Genomic DNA, 26,000 nt, shown 5'->3' with positions numbered 1-26,000 from the left:
ACAGGACGAGAAAGTGAATGCTACGTATTTTACTGAAAGAAATTGAATCCCTACAGTGACAATACACTAATACTACTGAAGGAAACTTATGGATAAAGACTGTAGATATATATAAGTGTTACATTGTAATAGAAATATAAAGTGTGAGAGGTTTTATGAATAATAAATGACAGAGTACCAAGAGCGAACTAGTGCCAGTGCGACGATCAGACGCGCTCGTAATTTCCATTGCTTTCACAGTGTTTTTTTTTTTTAGTATGGATCCCAAACTACTTGAAAATTGTAGAATAGTGTTTATAGTGTTTGTATCTGGCTGTGGTAATCATATTACGGGTTGTCGGGAACTGTAAAGTGGAGACTTCGTTACCCTACTTCAGAGGTCTCCACAAGTCCTACGGTAACAGACGAAGGCTCAACAATCATTCCAGGAGAAAGCTGAAGGTATGTGCCATAAGCATATGTAATTTTATTATTCTAGGACTAAAAACTGATTTTTGGCAAATATTTTTTGAGAGTCTGTCGGAGTCCAAATAACCCCACGGCACACGCAAGTCATTGGTAAACAAGCCCGCGGTGTAGGGGTTAATGTGTATAATCTAGACATTACATATAATTTTTGAATGGTCTTGTCCGTTTGTCAGGTACAACATGGAGTCCCTTATATCCGAAATCCCTTAAATGGAGGTCCCTTAAATCGAGGTTTGAGTGTACTGTCACCACTAGGATACTCCGACCACAATCTCATCAAAGCTTCCTTAGCCCGCCCTGTGCCAATGATGTACATGTACGCCTGCCCCTATATGCGTGGACAGCACCAGTGACATACATGTACGTCGGCAATTTGATATATTTGCCAAAATTCAAACGTTCAAATTAGGCACCAAAAAATTAGCTGGGATATTCCCGCACATCTCTAGGCCTCTATAGGCCTTCACAAATCACTCAGTGGGTGTCAGAGGTGGTCAGTAAAGTCTATGGGCTTTCCTCCAAAGTTTTTAGCTGCCTGGTCAGGGAGAATGGACCTCAAAATCGACCTAAATGGCTTCTGTGAGTACTTTTATGGTTGTTCTCCATGTTTTCTCATCATTTCTAACTTATCTAGCCAAAAAAAAAAAAAAAAAAAGGTTGATGATTGAGCAGCACCACAGCTCCATGATGGTCCAAAGTCTGCTGGCACTCTGTGGGTTAGTCGGCTCCCTCAAACCTCCCCATTCTCAACCTGTCAGGGTGCCTCTATGGCATTTTGATAGAGCAAACTGGGATGGATTTAGAAATTATCTTGCTGACATTCCATGGGAGTCTTTCTTCTCTAGTGATGTCAGTTCTATCCAGTCCCATATTAACTCCTAAAATGCGGGGCATCGCGTTTGCGACGCTCGCCAAAAAAGACAATGGCGGATCGTCGCATTTGCGATTCGAGTTAATTTTGAATAAACGCGGGCAAGGATGTTCCAGCTGGTATTGTCTATCAGTACCACCACCCTTTAGCTACAATTAACATACTTTACCTTTGTACTACTGACCTCTGTTGTTGCCAAGTATCGCGTTTTTCCCCCCTCCCCTCCCCACCACGGCCTGGCCAGCCTGGCTGTGATACATGGCAGCGCTCTGACTGCTCAGAACTGTAAATCTGAGCTCTCCTCTCACAAGAAGTTTATGCTACTAGGAAATGCTTGTTTCCCCAGTTGTCACACTAGCTTTTTTTTGCACGGTTTGCCCCTGTTTAGCGTCAGTTTACTGCAGGCTTTCAAAGTGACATTATGGCGAGTTCTAGCTCTTCCAAGTCAGTGCGAACGGCCGACAGGAACGAGAATAAAGTGACGGGCATAAGGCAGAATAAAAAGCACGCTGCGGTGATCTTTTGGGAAGTAATATGATTGAAAATAATGTAGTATACGTGTTTTTAGCTGTGAAAATGGAAATGTTTGTTGAGTGACGGGAAGACCGCCGCCGCGCTGCATGTCGGCTGTATGCTTCGTTGATTTTAGCCTTATTTTTAGTGCTTATTGTACAAATACGGATTCCAAACTACATGTACGTTGTAGTATAAAGTTTACTGTGACAGAATGAGGCTGTGGTAGAGGGGAAACTGGGTTGCTGGAGGTGTGAAAGTGAAGATTTTGTTACCCAATTTTCAAGTCTCCACAAGTCCTCGGGTAGTCCACGAAGGCTCAACACCTGTCTCTGGAGAAAGCTGAATGTAAGTACTATCTGCCGTACCAAGTATAATATTCTAGGGTTAATCTCTGATTTTTGGCTAATATTTTCCTACAGGTACTCAGACCGCGATCGAACCCCGCCACCCGGGGGGGGGTCGGCTGTCCATTGTTCGCGCATTAGGGATTAATGACTTAATACTATCTGGTATGGAATTATTCATACCAGGTCAATAGTTCACTAAAAGATCGAACTCTCTAAAATGGTTTGATGGCAACTGTGCCAGAGCAATGGCCCAAAAGTCATCAGCATATAACTCTTACTTAACATAAAAAAACACCTGTCAACTTAAAACTGCTATAAACCATGCAAAACTATAATTAATCTCACAAAATCAAACTGCCTTCAAAATCAAGCATCAAAACTACTTAACAGTCCTAATGACAATAAACTATTCTGATCAACTCTCAGTTCTTTCATTAATATCTTTAACAAGTCATCACCCATTCCCCACTAACATCTTCAGATGACAACATTACAAATGACCCACGTGGGAAAGCAAATATCCTTGCCAGTACATTTGCCAGAAATTCAACTGTAGAGGAAGTCAGTCTAAACATCCAAGTACTAGAACTTGACTCTCCCGAAACTGTTCCACTTAAAATACAGACTAGATACGTAAAATCCATCCCAGGCAATTTACCAACAAATAAAGCTCCAGGTCCAAATGGAATTCCTCCAATTATTTTGAAAAAATGTTCCCCAGAACTTGTCTCTGTTCTAGCTAAATTATTCAGACTATGCATATATATTTCTTCATTCCCTAATTCATGCAAAGAAGTCAATATCCACCCAATTCCAAAGAGAAGTTCCTCTGACCCCTTTAATTACAGGCTAATAGCTAGCACATCTCTTGGTAGAGTATTTGAAACTGTAATTAATAAGCACACAGTTAAACATCTAGAATCCAACAAATAAATTAGTGGTAGACAATATGGTTTTTGCCACGAGAGATCCACCATTGATATACTCAATCTCTTGACTCATATCATCCATCAATCAATTGAACAATATGAAGAAACTCATGCAGCAGCCATTGATATTTCTAAAGCTTTCAACAGAGCGTGGCACCGTTCCCTGCAATCCAAACTCCCTTGCTATGGACTAATGTCTTTCCTCATATCAGCTTCAGAAAAATAAGAGTAAAAGTAGATGATGTATATCCAATTTCCACTTAGTTAATGCTGGTGTCCCACAAGGATCAGTTCTGATGCCAACCCTTTTCCTAGTTCATATCAACCCCTTTACCACGGGGCATCACTTGCGTGACACTCCGGCGCAAAGGATCATACCGCAGGGCATCACTTTTGTGATTCTGTGTTATTTTCAATTGACCGGGCTTTCAAGTGGTGGCTTGTATCATCTATCTGTACTACCAGTGTCCAGCTATAGTCAGCGCTGCTAATGTCATCTGTACTCCCATCCATTGTTGACAATTTAGACATTTTAACCCTGTCCTCGACTGCCCTCCTTACCTCCCCTACATTACCCTCTCCTCCCACCTGCCCAGCTGTCCTGCTCTACGCAAATCCTGGAAGGATTTTTCAGCTCATTTTATCCATTGAAATGTGCCCTATGCCCTATTCTTATACAAAATAATAGTATAAAAGAATGAGAAAAGGTAATTGATACTGCCATACATCTTGAATGGGCTAATTATCACCTGGCAACACCCCACGTGCACTCGTTCGCTAATTTTCCCTGTTTATTTCCCCTTGAAATATGTGGTATGACCTGTTCTCGTAATAAGAATATATATAAGAAAGGAAGGGAGAAGCCTAAATGATATTTACATTCACCTGGAACTACATAATTTATAATGTATTGTCTAGATTTCCTGCCAATCATTTAATAGCATATAAATTAGCAGCTGTCACCACACTGACATTGTTAATCCTTCCCTGCCCATATGCGCCACATCATTCACTTTACTGTCGTCTTTCGAGGTGAAACCATGTCTGATTCGTGCCCATCCACTTCTGCCACTTCTGAGCCCACTGCAAAGGGCCCTGTGACCTCGACCTTTACTAAACCTCGTGTGGGAAGGGGTAAAGGGCTAAGTGACTCTGCCCTGGAACGTGAACTGGCTAATTTATCAATCATTATGATGGACAGTGACTACGATCTTTCAGGTGACTCGTGGGATGAGGCAGTGGAGGAAATGGTGACGGAAACCCCCAGTATGAGTGCTTCTGTGTCCCAGATTCTAAAACAGTGCAAGTGGAAATGTAAATAATGTTTGAATAGTGTGAATAGCAAGTGAAAGCAATGAATGTAAATATAATTGTACAGTGGAAAATAGTTTCATAAGTTACTGCAAGTGACAGTGCATAACATACTGTAAATAAAAAAGAAATGTAAGTATTGTAAATAAAATAGAAAATGTAAAATTTTTTAAATAATTAGTAATATAAGAATATGAGTATAATTACTTGGAGTAATGGCAGTGAAAGTGAAAGCTTAGCTCTCTACGCTAGTTTACTGAAAGAGAAAGTGAATGCCTGGAGTGAAAATAAATTACTAATACTGCAGGAAACTTAAGGATAAATATTGTATATATAAATAAGTGTATAAAGTACTAGGAATATAAAGTGTGGGTTGTTTATGAATAATAAATGACAGCTCTGCCTCAGAATACCAGCGGGGAACGAGCGCGGATGGAAAACTCGTACACGCTCGTAATTTACATTGCTTTCACAGTGTTTTTTTTGGTTTTTAATATGGATTCCAACTTCTTGAAATTCATAGAACAGTGTTTGTAGTGATAATATCAGGCAGTGGTAACCATAATACGGGGTATTGGGAAGTGTAAAGTGGAGACTTCGTTACCCAATTTCAGAAGTCTCCACATGTCCTACAGTAGTCGGTGAAGGCTCAACAAACATCCCAGGAGATAGCTGAAGGTATGTGCCATGGGCATATTAAATTATAATATTCTAGGACCAATAACTGATTTTTGGGAAATATTTTTAAAAGGTCAGTCAGAGCACGATTATGTCCGCAGGATGGGCACGGCACGCGCCCGACATCCCCGTGGTTAAGGGGTTAATGATCTCTTATCTGTTATCCACAATCCCATCCATTCATATGCAGAAGACTCAACACTTCACCGTTCATTCATACTCAAATACCCATTTACAAAGTTTAATATCTACAACTCTCAACTCACTGCAGCCATCTTCATAAATCTAGACTTATCTAAGATCAGTGAGTGGGGACAAAATAACCTCGTCCCATTTAATAATAGTAAAACCAAATATATACAGTATGTTACTAATAGACACATATTGCCAGATTCATATTTTACCTTCACTGCTACTAATATTCCCATCCCCAAAAGTATCGACATTCTCGGTGTTTCACTTAACGATGCCGTCAGCTAGACCTCTCATGTCAGATCACTTACTAAAACCGCCTCAAAGAAACATGGATTATTGTACAGAATCCATAACTTCTTCACTAATGAGAAATTAACGTGCGATCTCAGCTAGAATATTGCTCACTCTTGTGGAATGGATGTGGCGAGGTTGAACTAAAACAACTAGACAAAATTCAGAACAAAGCTATTGGAATTATTAATAACACTGCTAAAATAATAAACTACCTCCACTACAGGTAGGAAGGAATGTTGCCTCCCTTCCATTATTTTACAGCTACTTTTATGGCAAGTGTTCAGACGAAGTTGCGTACATTGTGCCACCTCTTCATGCCTTACCTCGTGCTACATGGGCATCTGGTAGTGCTCATGACTGGTATGTCACACAGCCATGTTGCAGAACTTCTGCCTATCAAAATTCTTTTATTCCCCAAACTGCATCTGTCTGGAACGTGTTTCCCCAGAGTTGTTTCCCCCCAAACTTTAACCTACAGCTCTTCAAGGCCAACTGTTACATTTTTTTTTTTTTTTAATGAATGAAGGGCGACAGTAATCTGGCGTATGGATTTTTTTTTTTATTCATTTGTTCTTTCTTCCTTTGTTCAGTTATTTAAAAAAAAAAAAAAGCAGAAACATTATGAGCCACGGTAGTGGTTCATAATCAGAATCGCCCAGGAATTTGCTGAAAACCCTAACAGAACAGTCACCTAAAAACCATCTTAGAAAGCAAACTTATTCTTGAAAAAACATCCAGAGGATTCCCTTTCAATAGTTTAGGTCAGACAAGCATAGATCATGTGGAAAAGAAGTGTTATAAGAAAGTTTGGAACATTTGAAATTTGCCAATTTGTTCACATTATTATTATTCAGATTATTGTTTCACAGATCTATGATAAAATCTGTTTGGTAGCCAGTCACACCTCAAGGGTCACAGTGTGTGTCCATGACCTATTATGAAACACCTAATCGAAAGATAATCATCTGCCTTTCGGATATATAGATTTCTCTACGCCATCGCAAGCACAGGAGAAGTCATTCAAGTACGAAATTGCTGTCAAGTATCAGTAGTGTATTACTAGCAGCGTGACTGTATTAAATTTTATATTGTACTACGTTATTACTAAGTGGAAAACTCCAGCTAGTAGATTACTTGCGCAGGCAATGAAGCATTGCTGTGAGAAAGGATCTTTGCAAAATTAACATGCAATGGTGTGACTTTACACATTTACATAATTTCCCAACTCAAAACTTTAATTAAATTTTTTTATTTCATCCCTGAAGTTCCAGCAGGCTTGTGTGTACACGTCATGTCAGACAGCTGGAAGGCACAGGTTGTGTTTTGCTCTATTTGGAAGTGACCACGTTGTATATCGTGACCATTTCTTAAAGCATACCAAAGCCAAACGTGGATCAGTTTTCCAACGTTTTTGGAATTCATCGTGACAGTAACCATTTCACGAGTCAACTGCAAGGAGGGTGTAGAGGAAGGGGGAGAGGAAGAGATGGGGGTGGGGGACGAGGAAGAGGCAGAGGAAGGGGACCAAGGGCATGGGAGAGGCACCAGAAATGCCCCTACATTATTTATTACTGTAACTAATGTAGTAATGCTGCATTTTCAATTTCACACACACACACACACACACACACACACACACACACACACACACACACACACACACACACACACACACACACACACACACACACAACAATTATGCAAAACAGTCGTCCAAATCACACGACAGCAGATTTTGATTCTGACTGTAATCAGTTTACATACATAGCATTTCAGATCTTACTATCTATCTATCTATCTATTGCCAGACGCCTCAATCCCGTTTGGGGTGGCCACAAACAAATCGCCTCCAAGTCGCCCTGTCCCCCGCCATTTCACTGCCCTGCTCCCAACTCACACCCCCCTCTCTCATATACCTCTCCACCCCATCCCTCCATCTCATCCTCGGCCTCCCCCTCCCTCTTCCCCCCTCCACCTCACTCACATACACTCTCTTCGTCAGTCTTTCACCCTCCATCCTCTCCACATGGCCAAACCACCTCAATGTATCATTTAAAAAATTGTCTTTGTCTAATAAATTTGCAAAGTATAGTGATTCTTAAACAATCAATGTCCACTGCAAGAGGCCTCACAACTATAGTAAACAAAATGAAGACCAGAATTTAACATAACAACCTACAACCAGTGTGTGCCAAGCCACAGCACCACAGTAATGAAAATTATTTGATAATGCCAGGTGTTTAGTATCATAACAAAAGATTTATTGGTACTGTAACTGAAACGCAAAAATTTTGATTATTTAATTCATAAGTGGATTATAAAAAAGTAGGGAAAATAGGTAAATAAAAAAACTGGTAATATAAAAATGGGGAAAAGGGATCACTAAAAAAAAGTAAACAAACAAGAAAGAATCGCTGGAGAGCATGCAAAACCAGCAAGGATTCAAGTAACGCTGACAATGTATACCAACAAATTCCTATTTTGCTTCTTTACAAACTGTTAATACCAGAGTCAAAAGGGACTTGTGGATAATAATTGTCAATGTTACTTGAATCCTTGCTGGTTTCGCATGCTCTCCAGTGATCCTTCTTTGCCTGTTTACTTTTTTGGCGATCCATATTCCTCATTCTTAAATTCCAGATTTATATTTACCTAGTAAGATATGAGATTCAGGATTGGATTGGCTCCTGTATCCTTTCATGAAGCCTCTACTCTTTGGCTTTGGCTATCCTGTCATTCTCTGACTAAATATGGCTGTGTCGTTTACTTATCCCCTAATGCTACAGACTATGAAACATTCTTCCACTACCTTACCTCTAAGAAGGAAAACATCGTATCAATTTTCCTTTTCTCTAAAATCTCTATTGTAGGTGATTTCAATTTGCACCACTACCTTGGGCTCTCCTTTCATTTCACTGACCCACCTGGTGAACAATCCTACATCTTTTCCACCCTTAATTATTGAGACCTACAGCAGCTTATACAGCACCCTATCCGTATCCCTGTCTGCCTTGGAGAGAATTCCAACATACTTGACCACTTCCTAACAACTAGTACACCTGTTTACACTATTAACATTTTCTCTGTGTTGAGCTATCACCCAAGTAAAACCTGTGTACCCTTCCAAGAAGCGCTGGCTTTGACACGGTGAAGCTGCAGACTGGGAGGCCCTGAGGCAGTACTTTTTTGATTATCCCTGGAATGATTACTACTTCCATGGCTGAAAGCCATCTGAGTGTGCCTTGCACATTATGAAGGTGATTCTCTGAGGCATGGAAGCATTCGTTCCTTTCTCATATCCTGTGACTAATGCAAAAAAAAAAAAATCTTGATTTAATCACACTTGCTCTAATACTGTCCAGAAAAAGAAGGCCTACAAAAGGTACCAGAGCCCACCCTCTGCAGAAACTCATCTCTTTTATGGTTCTGCCCAGAATCGTGGTAATTCTGTTCTTCACTCTGCTAAAAAAAAAAAAAATCACTTGTATTGAATGCTCTGAATTCAACAACTAAAATTCTTCTCATTCCTTTTGGCACCTTGCCAAAAACCTTTTTAAAAACTTTGCCTCATCATACTTCCCTCCTCTTTTCCACTCCGATAGTTTCGTAGCTACCGTATTTCTTCTACTGATAAAGGAGAACTCTTTATTCAGACTTTCTCCCCCAATTTCATGTTGGACGATGCCAGTGGTGTTCCTCCATCACTTCCCCCCCCTGACTTCTTCATGTTTGACACTGAAATTCCTTCTATTTTCTGCCATCACTGGCCTCAATACTGACAAGGTGTATGGGGCTGATGGGGCCCCACCTGTTGTTCTGAAGAACCGCGCTTTTGTGCTTACTCAGCGCCTATGTAAACTCTTTCGTCTTTGTCTCTCAGCTTGTACCTTTCCTTCTTGCTGGAGATTTGCTTTCATTCTGCCTGTTCCAAAGAAAGGTGATCATTCCTAGCCCTCCAACTATCGCTAAATTGCGTTAACATCCAGCATTTGAAAAGTTTTTGAGTCTGTTCTTGACAAAAAAAATTATTAAGCACGTTTTCTATCACAACCCTCTTTCCGACAGTCAGTATGGGTTCTGCCAGGGATGCTCCACTGGCATTCTTCTCACCTACCCCTGAGACTCCTGATCATCCTCCTTTCGGGACTTTGGTGAAAGCTTTGCCATTGCACTTAACATCTCATGGGCTTTCGATCGAGTCTGGTATAAATCTTTAATTTAAAAACTTTCCTCTTACGGTTTCTAACCTTCCATCTGTGCCTTCATCTCAAGCTTCCTTTCTGGTCGTTCTATAGCTGCTGTTGGAGACGCCCACTGTTCTTTTCCTAGAGCTATCAATAGTTGTGTTCCTTAGGGCTATGTCCTATCACACAGTCTTTTTTTTCTGTTCATCAATGACCTTGTAAGCTGTACATCTTACCCTATCCACTCACACGTTCATGACTGCAACCTTCATCTTTTGATTTGCTTCCTTCAGCGTCAGTCTCAGGAGTTACTTGAACAATCAAGGGATGAGGCAGTGGCATACCTACTGTCTGACTTGGATGATATCTCTGACTGAGATAAAAGAAATCCTATTGCTTTTAATGCATTTAAAGCTCAGTTCTTGCATCTTTCAACCCATCGAAGGCTTCCGTAGGAGTATTCTCTAATTTTTAACAATATCCAATTGAATCCTGCATCGTCTTTAACCCCTCTGTGCCGGGTTGTTTATACCGCCATTGCCCTCTCAGTACGGGCAATTGTCCTAATGTTGCTTGTTTCCAATCCTTATTATCTCGGAATATATAGCAGTTAGGGACACAAATCTAAAAACATATCATTCACCAACTTATGGAAATAAAACCATCCCCATGACTGTAGGTGGTCGCGTTGGTGAGTAAGGACGTAAAGAATATATGTAATTTCTGATCACAAGGCAGGCTGTATTCATGTGTGTGCGCGTGGCTTCGACTTTTGCTTTGTTCTAAACATGATAACTTATCCATTACTAGATAAACTAGACACAGTTGCATCCAAGACACGCCCTATGGCACTGTCACTTTGTCCTTTCCTACTGTAGTATCCGTGGAAAGAGGTTTGGCAGGGGTGGATGAGGCAAGGGTCCATATAAAGCAAGAAGGCAATCGGATGAGAGAATTGAAATAATATCATCCTACACATTGAAGAGTCTCAGAGACAACACAGGTATGTTTGCCTCAGGTGCAGGGAGTCTATCCCCACACTATGGTGTCGATATCATAAGGCAGCCACTTCAACCTGAGGCGTGAAAATACTTGCGGTTATAACCATCCCCAACCAGCCTCGATCCACCAATCTTGTGTTGGATATAACCGTATCCCTGGTGGCTTGGGGTTAAACATACTTGGGGTTTCATTCTCTTAGGATTTAACGTGGAAAGATCATATTAGCTCTCTCATAAAGTCTTCTTTCAAGAGATTAGGTGTGCCAAGCCGACTCTGTGCCTTCTTTACCCCTGCACAGTTGTTGACTTTATACACTGTTCTTTATTTGCTCCCATGTAGAATACAATTCTTATGTTTGGGGAGGTTCTACACATACAGCTCTTCACACGAAGGTGGAGGTATAGGCTTTTTGTCATATTTACTCTTCTCTTCAACCTTTGTCTCTTCGCCAAACTGTTGCATCTTCATCTCTTTACTGTTGCTACTTCAATGGTCACTTCTCTGAACTGCGTGCACAAATCCTTCCACCTCTACGGCGGGTGCGTAACACCCATCTAGAAAAAAACTCTCATCCTTTCTCTGTCCAATCCTTTAATGCAAGAGGTAAGCGTTACTCCCAGTCCTTCATGTATGCAACAAGTCAACTCTGAAACTGTCTTCCTCCATCTGTATTTCCTACTGCCTATGCTGTCCAGTCTTTCAAACGCAGTGTGACCCGTCATCTCGAAATTAACGAATTATGAATATGGGTCTCTGTTATCTTGATTTTTTATTGCAGGGAACAAACTTGCAGGTTCATGACCTTTGCTTCCTTCTTCCTTGCATTAAAAAAAGAAAAAAAGTTGACATGCCGACTCTGCGGCAATGTTTGTGGATCTAGGATTGGTCTGCACAGTAACACACATTGCCACCACAAACTATGAGAGCATAGCAGGCGTCGTCTTCTGCGGCAGATGGACAGCTTTAAGTTAAGTCTGTGTGTGTGTGTGTGTGTGTGTGTGTGTGTGTGTGTGTTTGTGTGTGTGTGTGTGTGTGTGTGTGTGTGTGTGTGTGTTGTTACATGTGGAAGAATGTATATACTGTATTTTTTGTGTATATTTTGCATGTATGTATAGTGCATACGTGTCGCTGGGTGTGTGTGTATGCGCGTTGATGCTGTGTATGCCAGCATCTAAGCACATGCACTCGCTCATGTTGTTGTCTGTTTAGTGCGTACACATTTATAAAGTTTTAGTTAATTCTGTTTGCTCTCTCGACGCAGGTGTGACTAAAATTGCTTTTAATATCAGTGACTTGCTGTGGAGCTTAAACTGGGGACATAAAGATTTGTATTCACAAACGATATTTATAACTTTTGGAGTATGGGTAAGAGATTAATTTGCCTAGCTCTTTTCTGTATATATCTCTTCTGGCCTCCAGCTGCGTGTTGACGCATGGATGCAGCCGGAGGGTATAAAAGGCAGAGAATTTTGAATGGAGAGAGAGTCTGAGAGTGTTTGTGGGATTGGCATCAGGAGAAGGAGTGTTTGGACTGGAGATCAGATAGGGAGGAGAAGCAGTATTTTGTGGGTTGTACATATTTCTGAACATCTTTTCACTTCGTATCAGTATCCAATCGCAAGTATTATTGTTATGTATTATTATTATTTTGTGGCAATCGAGTGCAGTTTAGGTATCTCATTTTTTGTATGATTTTGTTTCTTTTGTCTGGCAAGTTTGATCCCAGACATTAGTGTAATTATTCAGGGTATTATCAGGTTGCTTGTTTTTCTCATTCTTTTGTGCTTCTTTATCTCATTGTAAAGATTGTAAATATCATTAGCTTGTATTAGGTATTTTTCATTGTGTTTAGTTTGCCCTTGCTTACGTCAGCTAATTTTATTTACTTTCGGACCAGTGTTCCGAGATTGGAGTCATTCTTTAAATTATTTTACATCATTAACTATTTGTTCAGTTCCCTTTTCACTTTGTTTTTCTGTTTTTACGCAGTCAGATTTAGTTATCGTGTTGCCTACTCCCATCTCGTAAGTGTGTGTGTGTGTGTGTGTGTGTGTGTGTGTGTGTGTGTGTGTGTGCGTGTGTTTAAGTCCGAGGTCTCTCAAGGTAAATATGTTAGTTGGGTGGAAACAAAACTATGGAAAATGCCATTGCGGTAACAATTATTTCTTCCCCATCTCATTCCTAAGTGGGCGTTGGTGTCGGCATGAATATTAATAGTGAAAATACTTAGTATTATTATTTTTTTAAACATAAACCCAACAAATGGATATCACGTGCTCTAATGGACTAAGGGGCTTCAACCGTATATAGCCTTTAAAGGTTCAATAGGGTATGTAAATTTATGTTTGGCTCATTTAATGCCACCCAGGAGTGAGTGACTCCTAGTTTTAATTGTCTGGACTGAACAGTTACTTACTTGGTTAGTTATAACAGATATTAGTTATTTGTTTGGTGAGTTATTTAGTTGATAATTGTTTAGCTAATTAGTTATTTTTGTGTAGGCTTATAAAACTGGCAGTCAGACTCGTACCTTCTCATCCATTATATACGTGGTACGAACAAGGTCCTTTTTTATCTGAAAGTAGATAAGGAAATCAATAGAGACGATCAAGCCGTGTGTGCCTTTCAGAACCTGCGTCACGAGGAAGGCGCCAATGTCGTCAGAGTTGGTGATGGGGTCGAGGTACAGCCGACGCCCCAGAGTGAGGTAGACAGGGTTGTTTGATTGTAGGAGGGCTTGGGGCACGAACCCTCCATAGTCCACCATGCTGGGGCTGAATGAAGAATAAGAAGAAGAAGACAGTTTAGTTTATGCTGTTAAATTTCTCTGAAACTCTGAAACTATTTTTCGTATAAAATGGAGTAATTGGTTTCAGTGCAGATTCCTACCATAATCTGTAATTGATTATATATTTGCGTATTTATTTACATTTCCCTGTCATCATTTATAATGTCAGTGTTTCGCGAAAAATGTACACCGGTAGTATTTTTTTGTGTGTGTGCATCCGACACCCCTTGGAGAGAAATACAGTCGCTGGATTGTTTGAGGGGCTGGTCAAGGAAGTCTTTGTAGTCTGCATTACAGGGTCTGGGTGAGGGAGACAGAGGTAAGATCCTGTGTTATGTGTTAAGGAACATCTTCAATGAAACCGGAATCAGATATAATCTGTGCAAATATTTCAGCTATGTAAGTCAGGATGAACACTGAACAAAGGGCAGTCATATTCATTGGTTAGCCTTCTGGGCATTCTGCTTCCTACTGTTGCTTATATCTGACAATGAGAAGAAAGGACCCGGAACTTGGCCCAGTAAAACAGGACATTCTTCCAGTTTCTAGTCGAACCAGGACAACCAGGAAGTTTACAACAGAATTTGTCCTATATTGGCCTAGTGTGAACAAGCCTTTGTGAGCAATGTAAGTTTAGTAACCTGGAGCAAGGAGAAAAGATTTTAAGCACAAAACCTCCATATTTCATCACGTAATGTATGAATGTGGGAAGGCCCGAGGGAAGAAGAAGAAAGAGTATTATATGACTGCCACTACATTCCTCTCCTCAAACTGATGTAGACGAGTTTGTTGGAGAATTGTAAGGTCTTAGGAATTATAGCCTCCACAGTATACAACAAAGGCTCTAGGTGAAGGGAGACCAGAGAGAAAAATGGCTAGATTTATCCCTAGTTAATGGACAAGGGATACTAAGGAAGCCATTCACTGGGTGTCTGTCTTCACCTTTTTGATTTCAGGGTTGACAAATGTGAAACAATGAAGTGGGATGATGAGGACACGAAGGAAAACGACAACACAAATTTACTTCCAACATATTATGTCGGATTCAGCCAGATCCTCCAGTGACTATCAGGCGCCGGCAGAAAGGCACAGTGAGCACAAACAGTATGTAAGGTTGTCAAGAAAGTAAACTGAATATAATAAGTGACAGTTAAAAGTAAATTAACAGAGATGATGCTACTCTCACACTATATCTGAGTCTTCTACCTACTGCAAAGTCTGAATGCTAGAAGGGTTGTAGTAGTTGCAACCTAAGGCTCATCTGACATGGGAAACCAGTGAACTGCAGACTTTAAGTTGTCCTTTTTTTTTATGCTAGGAAGAAGGAAACAAATGCCACGAGCTTGCAATAACTGTTCCTTCCAAGAGAAAAACAAAATACAAGAGAAAGCCAAATTCAAGATCCGATTATTTCGAGATACCTGGACACACTGCGTTTGAAAGACTGGAGATCATAGCTAGCAGGAAATACAGACAGAGGGAGACAGTTCCAGAGCTGACCTGTTGCATAAATGAAGGACTGGGAGTAACGGTTAACTCTTGCATTAGAGAGCTGGACAGAAAAGGGATGAGAGTCTGCTGCTTGGCGGGTGCAACACGCCTGTCATAGAGGTGAAGGAATGCAAGCAGACAGTTCAGAGGGGCAGTGACCATTGAAGTAGCGATGGAAACGAGATAAAGATGCAACAGTGCGGCGAAGAGACAGAGGTTGAAGGGAGCCAGTAAGAGGAGGAGAGTTAATGCGACGAAAAGCCTTTGACTCCATCCTATTGAGAAGAGCTGTATATGGGAAACCTCCCCACACATGAGAGTTGTACTCCACACAGGGGCGGATAAAACCTGTGTATAGAGTCAACAACTGTGCAGGGGTAAAGAAGAAAGTCCACCATTCTCTTTTTGGGGATTAGAAAAGTAGCTGAGGGACATTCGTGTAACCAAACAGGTGAGCCACCCAGCTATGTCGATATCATCACATGAAAGAATCCCTCTCCAACAAGAAGTTAAATCAAAAGAGGGATAATGGAGACAAGAGAGAAAAACTCACATTATATCTGAATAAGCTAGTTCCTTCAGTGTTTGTATACGATGCGTATAGACAGGCACGGTGAGTACTAACATAAAATTTGCAAAAAAGTACACTGATGGTAATAAGAGACAATAAATAGGTTGTAAATTGATAAAACAAGAATTTATATTACTCTTACATGATGTCAGATTCAGCCAGTTCCTGCAGCGTCTGTATACGGTGTGGGTAGACAGGCACGGTAAGCACTGACACAAGGTTGCTCATGTAGGCCGCTGCTAAGATGTCCACAGCCACCCACCAGAAAATCAGCCACACACGTGCCCACGAAAACACCCGCACCCTACTGTCATTCATGGCCTGGCCCAGCAGACCCGACACAACCTAGGAATTTATATGTTGAAATTAGTGACCTCGAAATTTTAAGTAGCGGATTGAGAAAATTTAGATAGGAAATATTGAGGGGTATTTATACTTTGGGAAAATAGATGTTCATTTGCACCATGATAAGTGTGACCCTCTTGGCATTCATAGCCTGCCTCAGCACGCTGGACACCATCTGTACCACACAATGTATAAGACAAAGTCCTGTTATCTTTGCAGTCGAAGGGGTCTCCCTTAAGTTTAATATATATGCTTACATGACGTAATTTTTAAATGGTTAGTGGAAATTCTTGCTAATAAAACAAATTTGCAGGCTTACAGAGATGGTTATTAAACTAATCAAATTTTGGTGATTCTGGGTAAAATTGGCCCTGTAGTTTGGCAATATTAAGCAGTTCATGAAGGTTCCACAAAGGCAGACTATTGGCTCGTCCTTTAACTTCACTGTCTGTTCAGATCTGTCAAAGGGTAGTTGTGTTAGACAGTGTTTTTTACCACTGCTTGTGTATGATATGCGTCCAGGTGGATTAAACCAAGAGTTGCACAATATTTCAGATACAAGTATGTCAGCCAGCTTATATTATCTGAACTCATGGCAGAAAAATCGTACAAAGGAAGTTCTTGAGATACATGGATGGAATTCCCTGAACATAATTATAATATGAAATGTGATTATCTTTAAAAGGATTATAAAGCTACTGTGACCTTCCTCTTCTGCAATAACTTATGAATAAGAAATGTGGGGTTCTGCAAATGAGACTTACCGCAAGTCAGTTGAAATGTGCTTCGAATTTTATGAAGCAAATCACCTCTCCTAGAAGGGAGCTTTCCCATGAGATACACCGCGTTGCATGCCTCACACCACCAGACTTTAAAGTGTACGATCACCCACATGACAAGTAGTGTATCATTTCCTACCGTTTACACTGTTTTATCCATGTGATGCTGCATAGCTTAGGGAGGGCGTGTAGGGCATGTGAAAGCTCCCTTCAAGCAGAGGTGATTTCCTTCATAAAATTCGAAGCACATTTCAACTGACCTGCGGTACGTCTCATGTATTTCATCAATTTTATTTCAGCAAATCACGTCTCTGCTAGAGTCCGCTCTCCCATGAAGTTTTGAAGCCATGTGGGTGTCGTACTTTGACATTTTGAAGTTATATAAGTGTGGATTTGGTGAAATAAAACAACCATGAGGCAAAAACCGCTGTATTATAAGAAATTTACAAATTTTAGTAGCTTGCCAAAAGAATGTTGACTTTCTTATCACAATAAATACCTACTCACTATTCTAGTACAGCTTCTTGGAATGTGTCAAGCTCCTGAACTATCTCCTTGTCATAATGCTTGGCAAAGGTGGTCTCCCTTGACCACCCAGCCTTTGCCATGATGTGTGTTATCGGCACAGCCATGGTCTTGGTCTTTGAAGCTGCAGCTGGCCGAACACTGCCAGCTGAGTACTTTCCTGTGTCCACTCCTGACATATTAAGCATTATCCTAATCCATCTCGCAATAGTGTCTTTTATTACATTTTTGTGTGGCTTTATAACACTAATTAAGAAGTTCCCGTTCTCTTGATCCACATCATTTCTTAAGCGTTCAGTCTTTTCAATGTACATTTTCAATGTTTCATAGACACATAGTCTTCTATCTTTAGCGTAAGCTTTAAACTCCACAAACTGCACATTGAATTTTGGCCTACATTGTTTAATGTTGTCCCCTAACCAAACACAAGCAGAATCCTTGCCAATTCTAATGTTTTTTAGCATTAACAAATGTACTGTTTGCACCCTGGCTGCTTGCGTGAGTGCCATTAGCATCACTAATTTTAGTGTTAGTTCTTTTAGGGGAAGACTGCATAACGGTTCCATAGTTCTCAGTTTCTGGAGCACCAGCTGGACGTCCCAGGTCTCTGCATACCTGGGTTTTGACGGTCTCAAGTTGAATACCCCTCTCAGGAGCCTGTTGACAAGACGGTGGTTTCCTGCTCTGCAACCGTCCACAACTATCCCTAGTGAGGAGAGAGCTCCCCTCGCCGTGTTTACAGAGTCATAGCCCACACCTCTGTGGAAAGTGTCGGACAGGAAATTTACAATATCCGTTACAGCGGGATTAAGGGGATTGATGTGCCGTCAGTCACAAAATTGTATCCACTTATTGACATGTGGTCGATACTGTTTCTCAGTTCCTGGTCTCCAGGAGGCCATGATAATGTCCGTACCCACTGCAGATATGCCTCGTTCTCGCAGTTGTTGCCGGACAATAGACATGCCATTAACCTGGTGTGTTTAATGATGGGGTGTTCCTCTGCTGCTGACGGCTGTTGCAATACATTCTTGCTTCTCATTATTAGCCGTGGTTCTTTGATGAGCATTCTGAGTAGGATCCCCATCCATGGTTGGGACTTCCACAGTGGCACAATCAACCACCCCCTTGCCATCTCTGCTCGCATTTTCTGAAGGCACCTAGCAATCAGAGCAAAAGGGGAAAAAATGTAGATTAGGTCAAACTATGACCAACTTATTGAGAAGGCATCAAAGTGTTCGGCTTCTGGGTCGGGTTTCCAAGAACAAAAACGAGGTACCTGTTTATTTAGTCTGGATGCAAATAGATCAATGCTTGGGAATCCAAAGATTTCGCAAAGTTCCCTAAAAATGTCCTCGTTCAATTTCCCTTCATGTCTGTCATTAAACTTTCGAGATGCAGCATCTGCCATGAGATTAACTTTACCTGGTACATGAGAGCATGTAATCCAGGCATCATTTTCTGCACACCATTCCCAAATTTCGAGGCAGATGTCATTACATGTTGCGGATTTTGTGCCACCCATTTCATTGACATAGTTTACCGCTGTCGTGTTATCACAAAATGCCTTAATGTGTTTCCCTCTAATCTGATGTGCAAATGATTTCACTGCCAGTAAGATGGCTTTGAGTTCTTTAGAACTGATGTGCAATTCTTTTTCTTTTATTGACCATCTTCCATTAATTTGTTGATGATGTAGGTAACCACCCCAACCTAAATTTGATGCATCAGTGTACAGGTCCCCAAATATTCCAAACGTTTTGTAGGTACTAGGACAGATTTGTCAGCATTAATACAAAATCCCATTTTCCTTAGAATCTCTACTGTTGAATGTATGCTCTCATAGCATCCTTCCAATGAGCTGTGTGATATGTGTGTCGTCAGTGAAACTGGTGATGGTATGTCCCATCTCTCTCAGTGTAGCAAAAATGGGTTTCATTAGTTTGGTGAATAGACGTGGCCCTTCTGCAACCCCATTAGGAAAACAGGTGAACTGATAGATTTTCCCTTGCCATTTAAAGCAAAGAAATTTTTGTTGCTCTTCAGCTATACTGACAGAATAGTATGCATGCCTAAGATCGATTGAGGCCATGTAATCACCTTTGTTAATAAGCCGAATTGCCTGTTCGAAGTTTTCCATTTTAAAATGTTTATAATTAATGTGCTTGTTTAGTTTCTCCAGGTTAAGGATCATTCTAAAACCTCCATCCTTTTTCCCCTGTAGAAAAACTGGGGATATAATTTGTTCTTCTTGTCTGTGTGTTTCCTTGATAACTTTAAGATCTAACAGCTTTTCAATTTCCTGACAAATAATGACCTTTTCCTCCTCACGAAAAACATATTCAGTTCCTTCAGAAAATAAGTGACTGATATCATCAACATTAATGTCAAGATGGCAATGTGCAACAATATCCAAAATATGAGGATCATTGGTTATTTTATGCCACTCATGCACAAAATATTGAAGCCTGCCAGCTTCAAATTTATGACTCGCCTCAGTTATTGCCGGGGATTGCTTTGTCCCCGCCCTCTGGAGTTTTTTTGCCTCCGAACCCTGCCGTGAGAAGGATTGCCGGTGGTCACTCCTGTGTCTATATGTCCGCTGTCCATAGAGGTGGAACCTGGACGAAAATCCTCTGTAGGTGGTTTTTCCAGAGGAGCCTCTGACTTTTCCTGCACCGAATTTCCATGTTTGAAACGGTTTCTTCGGTGTGATCTTGTTTTTCAATTTCTCCGACTCCTTGATGTGCTTGGCAGATTGAGAAACATCATCACCGAACAAGAGCCTAGTCATTGGCACCTTATCTGAGCATAAGTGAGCATATTTCTGATTGATCTCGCGCTTAATGATGAACCGGTGTGTCAAGTTGTTTTTGTGGTTAGCATTTCCCAGCAATGCTAGCGCACCATTAAGCATGCCGACTTCATGGGACACATCTGGTTGTCCTTCTTGGGCGACTTTGTCCAGCACCGTGAGTGACTTGGTGATTATTGTGGCAGCTTTAATAATGTCTTTACTAACTTCTTTCATACGAAAATCAGCCTTTTTGGCATCGGTTTTCAGCGCATCCAAAACTTGTGTGTTACACTGAACCGGGGCTAGAGCATGACAGTTGCTCGGTCTCTTGGTAATGTCATCAACCAAAATTTCTTTGTACTCCTCCTCCCGCATGCCGTAATCAAACACATGATTCATCATGTCGGCAACATGCTTGTCAACCTCACCAGATACATCTTCAACAGGACCGTAAGTCTTGGCGCACTGCAGGAGGACACTACCAGTGAACACTTCACTCTGAGTGTCACTGTCACCACTAGAATCATGATGCTGAACCGATTGGAAACCGGAATCAATCACCTCTGTGGGTTGGCTGTTAGCATTCTCCCCAAAGTCATGGTCAGTGTTGATGTTAATGGCGCCGCCTGTAGCCAAGCTTCTCTCCTCCTTCTATTTCTTCACATCACTCCGTAACTGAGCCAAAGCTTCCATCACCATGGCCCAGGGTGGAGAATTAACCTCATCCTTTGAAGTAGAGGTTAAAGGATGAGTGGGTGGAGGATCACACTCACCTTCACTATCTGAGCCGTGACCCCGGGTATGCTTATGTACCCGTCTAGAACATTCCCGTTGGGAAGAGCGGCTCATGGACCTGGACAAATCCTTTTTATGCGATGAACCCTTGCTCCCATGCCTGGACTTGTCCTCTGTGCCTGATAACTTTTGCCGAGAGATCCTTCCGGGACATCAGACATGGCGGCGGCAGGCTGGCAATGGTGGTACAGCCGGCTCAGTCTGAGAGTCGTAAACTCTCCCAAGTGCACCAAAATGGGCACTTACCCGCTCCTACACGGATCACGGGTGACGAGGCAACCTGCTTCAAAACGGATAACAGGCTGAGGCAAAGCCTTTCCGCTCCTAAATGGATAACGGGAAGAAGGCAGCCAAATCTTGATTCCCAAGTCGGAGTATGCGTGTGGTCGGTGTGAAAACAACACAGCAACTGGTGGTGTGAGGCAGCGCGGTGTATCTCATGGGAAAGCAGACTCTAGCAGAGAAGTGATTTGCTGAAATAAAATTCTAGATTACAGTACAGTACTTGATCCTGACAAAATTCTAGAAAGTAAACCAAGGAAAATTAAGAAGGCAGTACGGGTTAGATGACTTAGATTTATGCCTCGCAAATACGAAAAGATCATTAGGCCAGACATTATTTTTCTTCACACCAAAATGTATGGTATTACAAGAACAGAAATAATGATGTTCATTATCAAAGGCACAGAAGATTGTTGATGATATAACTGTAACATGGGCCGATGATATACTGTTTATTACAGATAACAGATAGATAGCTATTACATCAGAATGGCAACCCAAATGATGTTAGAATAATGAATAACATCCACGAATTTGTCTGCCTGGGCCCAGATATACTAATAAACTTATGATCAATTTTTTGTCGTAACAAGGATTCGTTCATGCAGGAAATACACAGAAACGAGAGTTCAGATTCTTCACATGTCTTCTGATCTTCGAGCATAGCCAAGTAACATCTCTGATCAAAACCTTGCCGTAACTAGGATCTGTTTTTACAGGAACGGCAGGGCAAAGGAAAGTGAAGAATCTGTTTGTGATTCTAAATCATCCTGCAAAAACGAACATTAATTACGAGACAGCTCTTTTTCTTTTCTTTTAATGAGTCCGACTCTGAGCGTAGGCTTAAAAGCCTGTTCCTAAGGTCCAGTAGTTCTATATACTATACACCTCCACATGTCACTACTTCGGTGCTAACTATCATTGCCCATATTCAGTACACGTTAAGGCTATCTCATATGAGACTGGTATATTGGTATTAGCGGGGGTATTTTTACATGTCGATGTGTCTTCTGATAAATCAATAAAGTGTACTTTTTGAAATTCATATCCCTAAAAAGTTCCCTGCCTCAGCCAAGATTCGAATCTGAATCCATCTGCACTGCAGGTCACCTCTTTAACGATTGCGACCGTACAGCAAGTGTGTGTATCCAGGTTGATGTGATGTAACAAGCTGAATATCACTAGACTGGAGTGCTACAGGTTAGACCTCTTCTTTTTCCTACACTTAACCGATACAAAGTGATGAATCTGATAGTTCATTCACCTGGTTGCTTTGGGACTACTGAGAGGGAACTGCAACCAATGCATGACTGAAATATAATTGTCGTGTAATACGTCACGCCTTTACCCAGTGAACATTTCCTTCGGTTTTTGTGTACAGTTAGATGATATTAACTTCAGGATAGATCCCTTGGGCTGAAGGTGTTCATTCAGTCAGTTCAGCAGGAAACAGACATGGAGGAATTACTCTGTTAATGCAATTAATTGTAATGGTTTGGCTGAGTTTTCATTATAATTACTCTGTAAACTGATAACCATAATATACAAAAAAAATATTTAACTAATTACAAATGCATTATATTTGTTCGATTTGCATACATTATGCATTAATGCATTTCTAAATTAAAACTAGAGAGTAGCCTACTATTGAACCTTCATGTTTGTCTTGTTAAGCGTTGAGCTGAGCTTCAAAATATACAGAAAGTGATGTAATTTCCCAAAATTCTTGAGTTTTCAAATTGATTACAAGGCAAGTACATTTCAAAATTCAAATTATATTTATATTTTTATTTATATGAAACTGGTATATGTTTATTATAGTCCATAATTTTACGTTGCCTGCATAAAACAGCCCCACTGGCCAAAATATTCAATATTTTGAACTGTCAGACAAATATCTTACATTATAAATTTTAATATCATATATGAATTCATAAGCATGCATGCCAAAAGTATTCCTTAATGTTATGATCAAGAAGTACGAAATAATTCCAAGGATTACATTATGCTTAAGCATCACATGATTACTCCAGGGAGATGACATTGTCCTCACTAACCTCGTTTGTCAACCAGACAATAACTTCATGCAGGATGTGTGTCACATTCTAAATAAGACTGTCATTTCCAGTACGGTGGCACCTTTACTACAGTCAAAGCAGAACTTTAGCAGCAAGTATCCCAAAGGTGAGGTAAATATAATGTTAACTTTACCAGTTACACCAAGTGTCGTTGCAGATCTAAGAGCTTAATCACCTTGATAGTAATGTCAACGGGATCACTGAGGTGGTGAAGGTAGTGGAGTAAGCAGGAGAACAGAGAGGCAACAGCGATGGTGGAAGCCAGGATTAATCCCCATAGAAGAGTGGAAAAAGGGTACAAGATACTCCTCCAGCGGGGTATGGGTGGTGGTACACGCAGGAGGACCGCAAAGCTGTATCGCCAGTAGGGGTAGATGTAGTCAAAGTCACTGAACCGATCCGTGTTAAGCCTCAATGAACTGATTACTATGTCCTTATTATTGTACATCATATCACCCAGCATACCATTCCAGGTTCCATTCTCCTTGACTCCCCATGTAATTGTGTTGATGAAGGTGAGTTTATGCGTGAAGTTGTATTTATTGCCAATGACCTGGAGTGCGTCTGCGTTTCCGCCACCACATTTACCGTCTTTTCCATAGTACATGAACGGTTCATCGTAACAGGAGACTGGTATCTCTAAAACCCGCCCCCCAAAGTCCTTGAAGCGATAAGGGAACAGTGCACGTCTGGTGTGAAATTTCTTGGTGCTCCAGACTCCCAGTGGTGCCCTAATGCTCGTGGGTATGCTGGTGTAAGCAATTAAGCTTTGACGTCCTGCTCGTTCTTGTGGCTGCAGCAACAAGATATACTCAGAGCGCTGGACGACAGGTTGACTGATTACTGACGTGGTGTTGAGATAGGGGTTGAGACAGTAGAGGATGAGGTGGCTGGGATTCCACTCTTTGCTGTTTGCCAGGAGGAGGAGGAAGGCAGTGGGGTCACGGTGGAAGATGATGATGGCAGTGAGGTGGGACCCTTTGGTGTGGTGTGAGGGACTGAAGATGTGGAGGAGTGAGTGTTGCATGGCGAGGAAGACGGGGATGAGGGAGGCTCCAGCCGCTGCCACCACCTGACTCATGTCAAACAGATGCTGGCTGTGATCGTCAATCACCATCAGGAGGTTATGTCCATGCAGTGGACCAGTAACCAGTGATGACAGAGTCTGGGCAACCATAGTGTGACCATCTGTGTGGGAAAAGAGCCATGGTATCAGGAAATGTCTGGTGTTAATACATTCCTGAATTATTGTTCAGAAAAACAATAATCAGCCAAGTTGAGGTTAATATATAGTCATGGGCAAAATACAATAATTATAAAGACCTGGCATCACCTCATAACTTTTTTATGGAGCTTACACACACACACACACACACACACACACACACACACACACACACACACACACACACAAGACGTGAGAGAGGCAAGACACACCCACACATCGCTCCGCACCAGGCCAATGTCGGTCACAAATGGCCATATCTAAAAAGTATCTTTATATGAGTCAAGCTCTGTACTAGGTCCAACTAAATAGTGTTCTAATATAAAAGAGGAAGTTTAAGTAAAAATGTTGTTCCAACAACAGAATACAACGAAGTAGTGCAGATGTATTGAACAAGCAAATCAGCTGTATTTAATGTTTCATCTGCAACGTAGAGGAATGCAAAACTGCAAGTAGAATCTTTCTCTTAGTACCACAAGATATCCACCATCTTTAGCAAAGCAAATTTGGAAGGAGTTAAGAAAAGGGATAAAGGTAGAAAGCAGGATGATTTCTACCAGGAACTGGTGGAAATGAAGACATACAATAAGCTGGTAGAATGAGTTTACAGATTAAAGAAGGCATTTCAGAGTGAAATGGATGAAATTAAGAAGCAATTGCACATGCTAAAGGAGAAAAATGAAAAATCAGTAAAGGAGGTTAACAAGAAAGACACAACAATAGATGAGCTGTTGGTAGAAGTGGGTACACTTAGAAGGAAGATTAGTGAAATGGCAAGCACAGATGTCAACCATGAAAGTATTATGGAAGAGTTCGGAAATGATACAGAGACAACAAGGCAGGCAAGCACTCTGATAGATCATAGCAGTGCTATTGAGGAGAAGATAACCCAGTTGATGAAGTGATGCAAAGCTTCAAAAATGATGTGGAAACCACTTATGCTGAAATGGTGAAAGTAAAGAAAGACTTAGAAACTAGAGTCGAAGAAAAGAGCATTAAAAGGGAAATGAAATAAATAATCCAAAACAATCCAAAATTGGCAGACATAAAAAAATCTATAGTAATCTCTGATATACAGGAGGAAGAAGTAAAAAACAAGATTTCGAGAGACAAAAAGGAGATGGCAAATGTAATGAGCATACTGAAGGAAGTATCAGCAGAAATTTGTAGTAACGACATAGAGGAACACAAAAGACATGGGAAATATGAGAGAAACAAATCAAGGCCCCTGAAAGTAACCTTCCAGAGTGTAAACACTATGAAGGAAATACTCAAACAATGCAAACAAAATTAAGGAAAAAGTAGATTTCAAAAATGTATGGATAAGAAGATGCCTAATTCAAGAGGAACTGGGATTACTAAAAGAGAAGAGGGAGGAGGCAAAAACAATGAACGACTGAAGATCAGAGGAGAAGAACACATTTTTTTACAAAGTAATTGGATTGCAGGTACGAAAGTGGTACTTAAAGAGGAGGGAACAAAAAGGATGAAGGTAGTAGACCCAAGTCAGGCCAAGTATATAAACAAGA

At 40.9% G+C, this 26,000-nt stretch overlaps 1 protein-coding gene and 1 pseudogene across 1 annotated transcript in view; both read right to left on the bottom strand.

Moving 5' to 3' along the window:
• Nucleotides 1-26,000, bottom strand: part of LOC145397990 (uncharacterized) — a 279,327-nt gene that overhangs the window by 14,932 nt on the left and 238,395 nt on the right. The gene's annotated exons all lie outside the window — the stretch shown is intronic.
• Nucleotides 19,794-20,823, bottom strand: LOC145398126 (uncharacterized; annotated as a pseudogene).

Source organism: Coenobita brevimanus, chromosome 44 (assembly GCF_032717465.1).
Source record: "Coenobita brevimanus isolate Jiangsu-jjx chromosome 44, ASM3271746v2, whole genome shotgun sequence".
Lineage (NCBI taxonomy): Eukaryota > Metazoa > Arthropoda > Malacostraca > Decapoda > Coenobitidae > Coenobita > Coenobita brevimanus.
The sequence above is the reverse complement of the archived record's forward strand: the minus strand, read 5'-3'. Positions and strand labels throughout refer to the sequence as shown.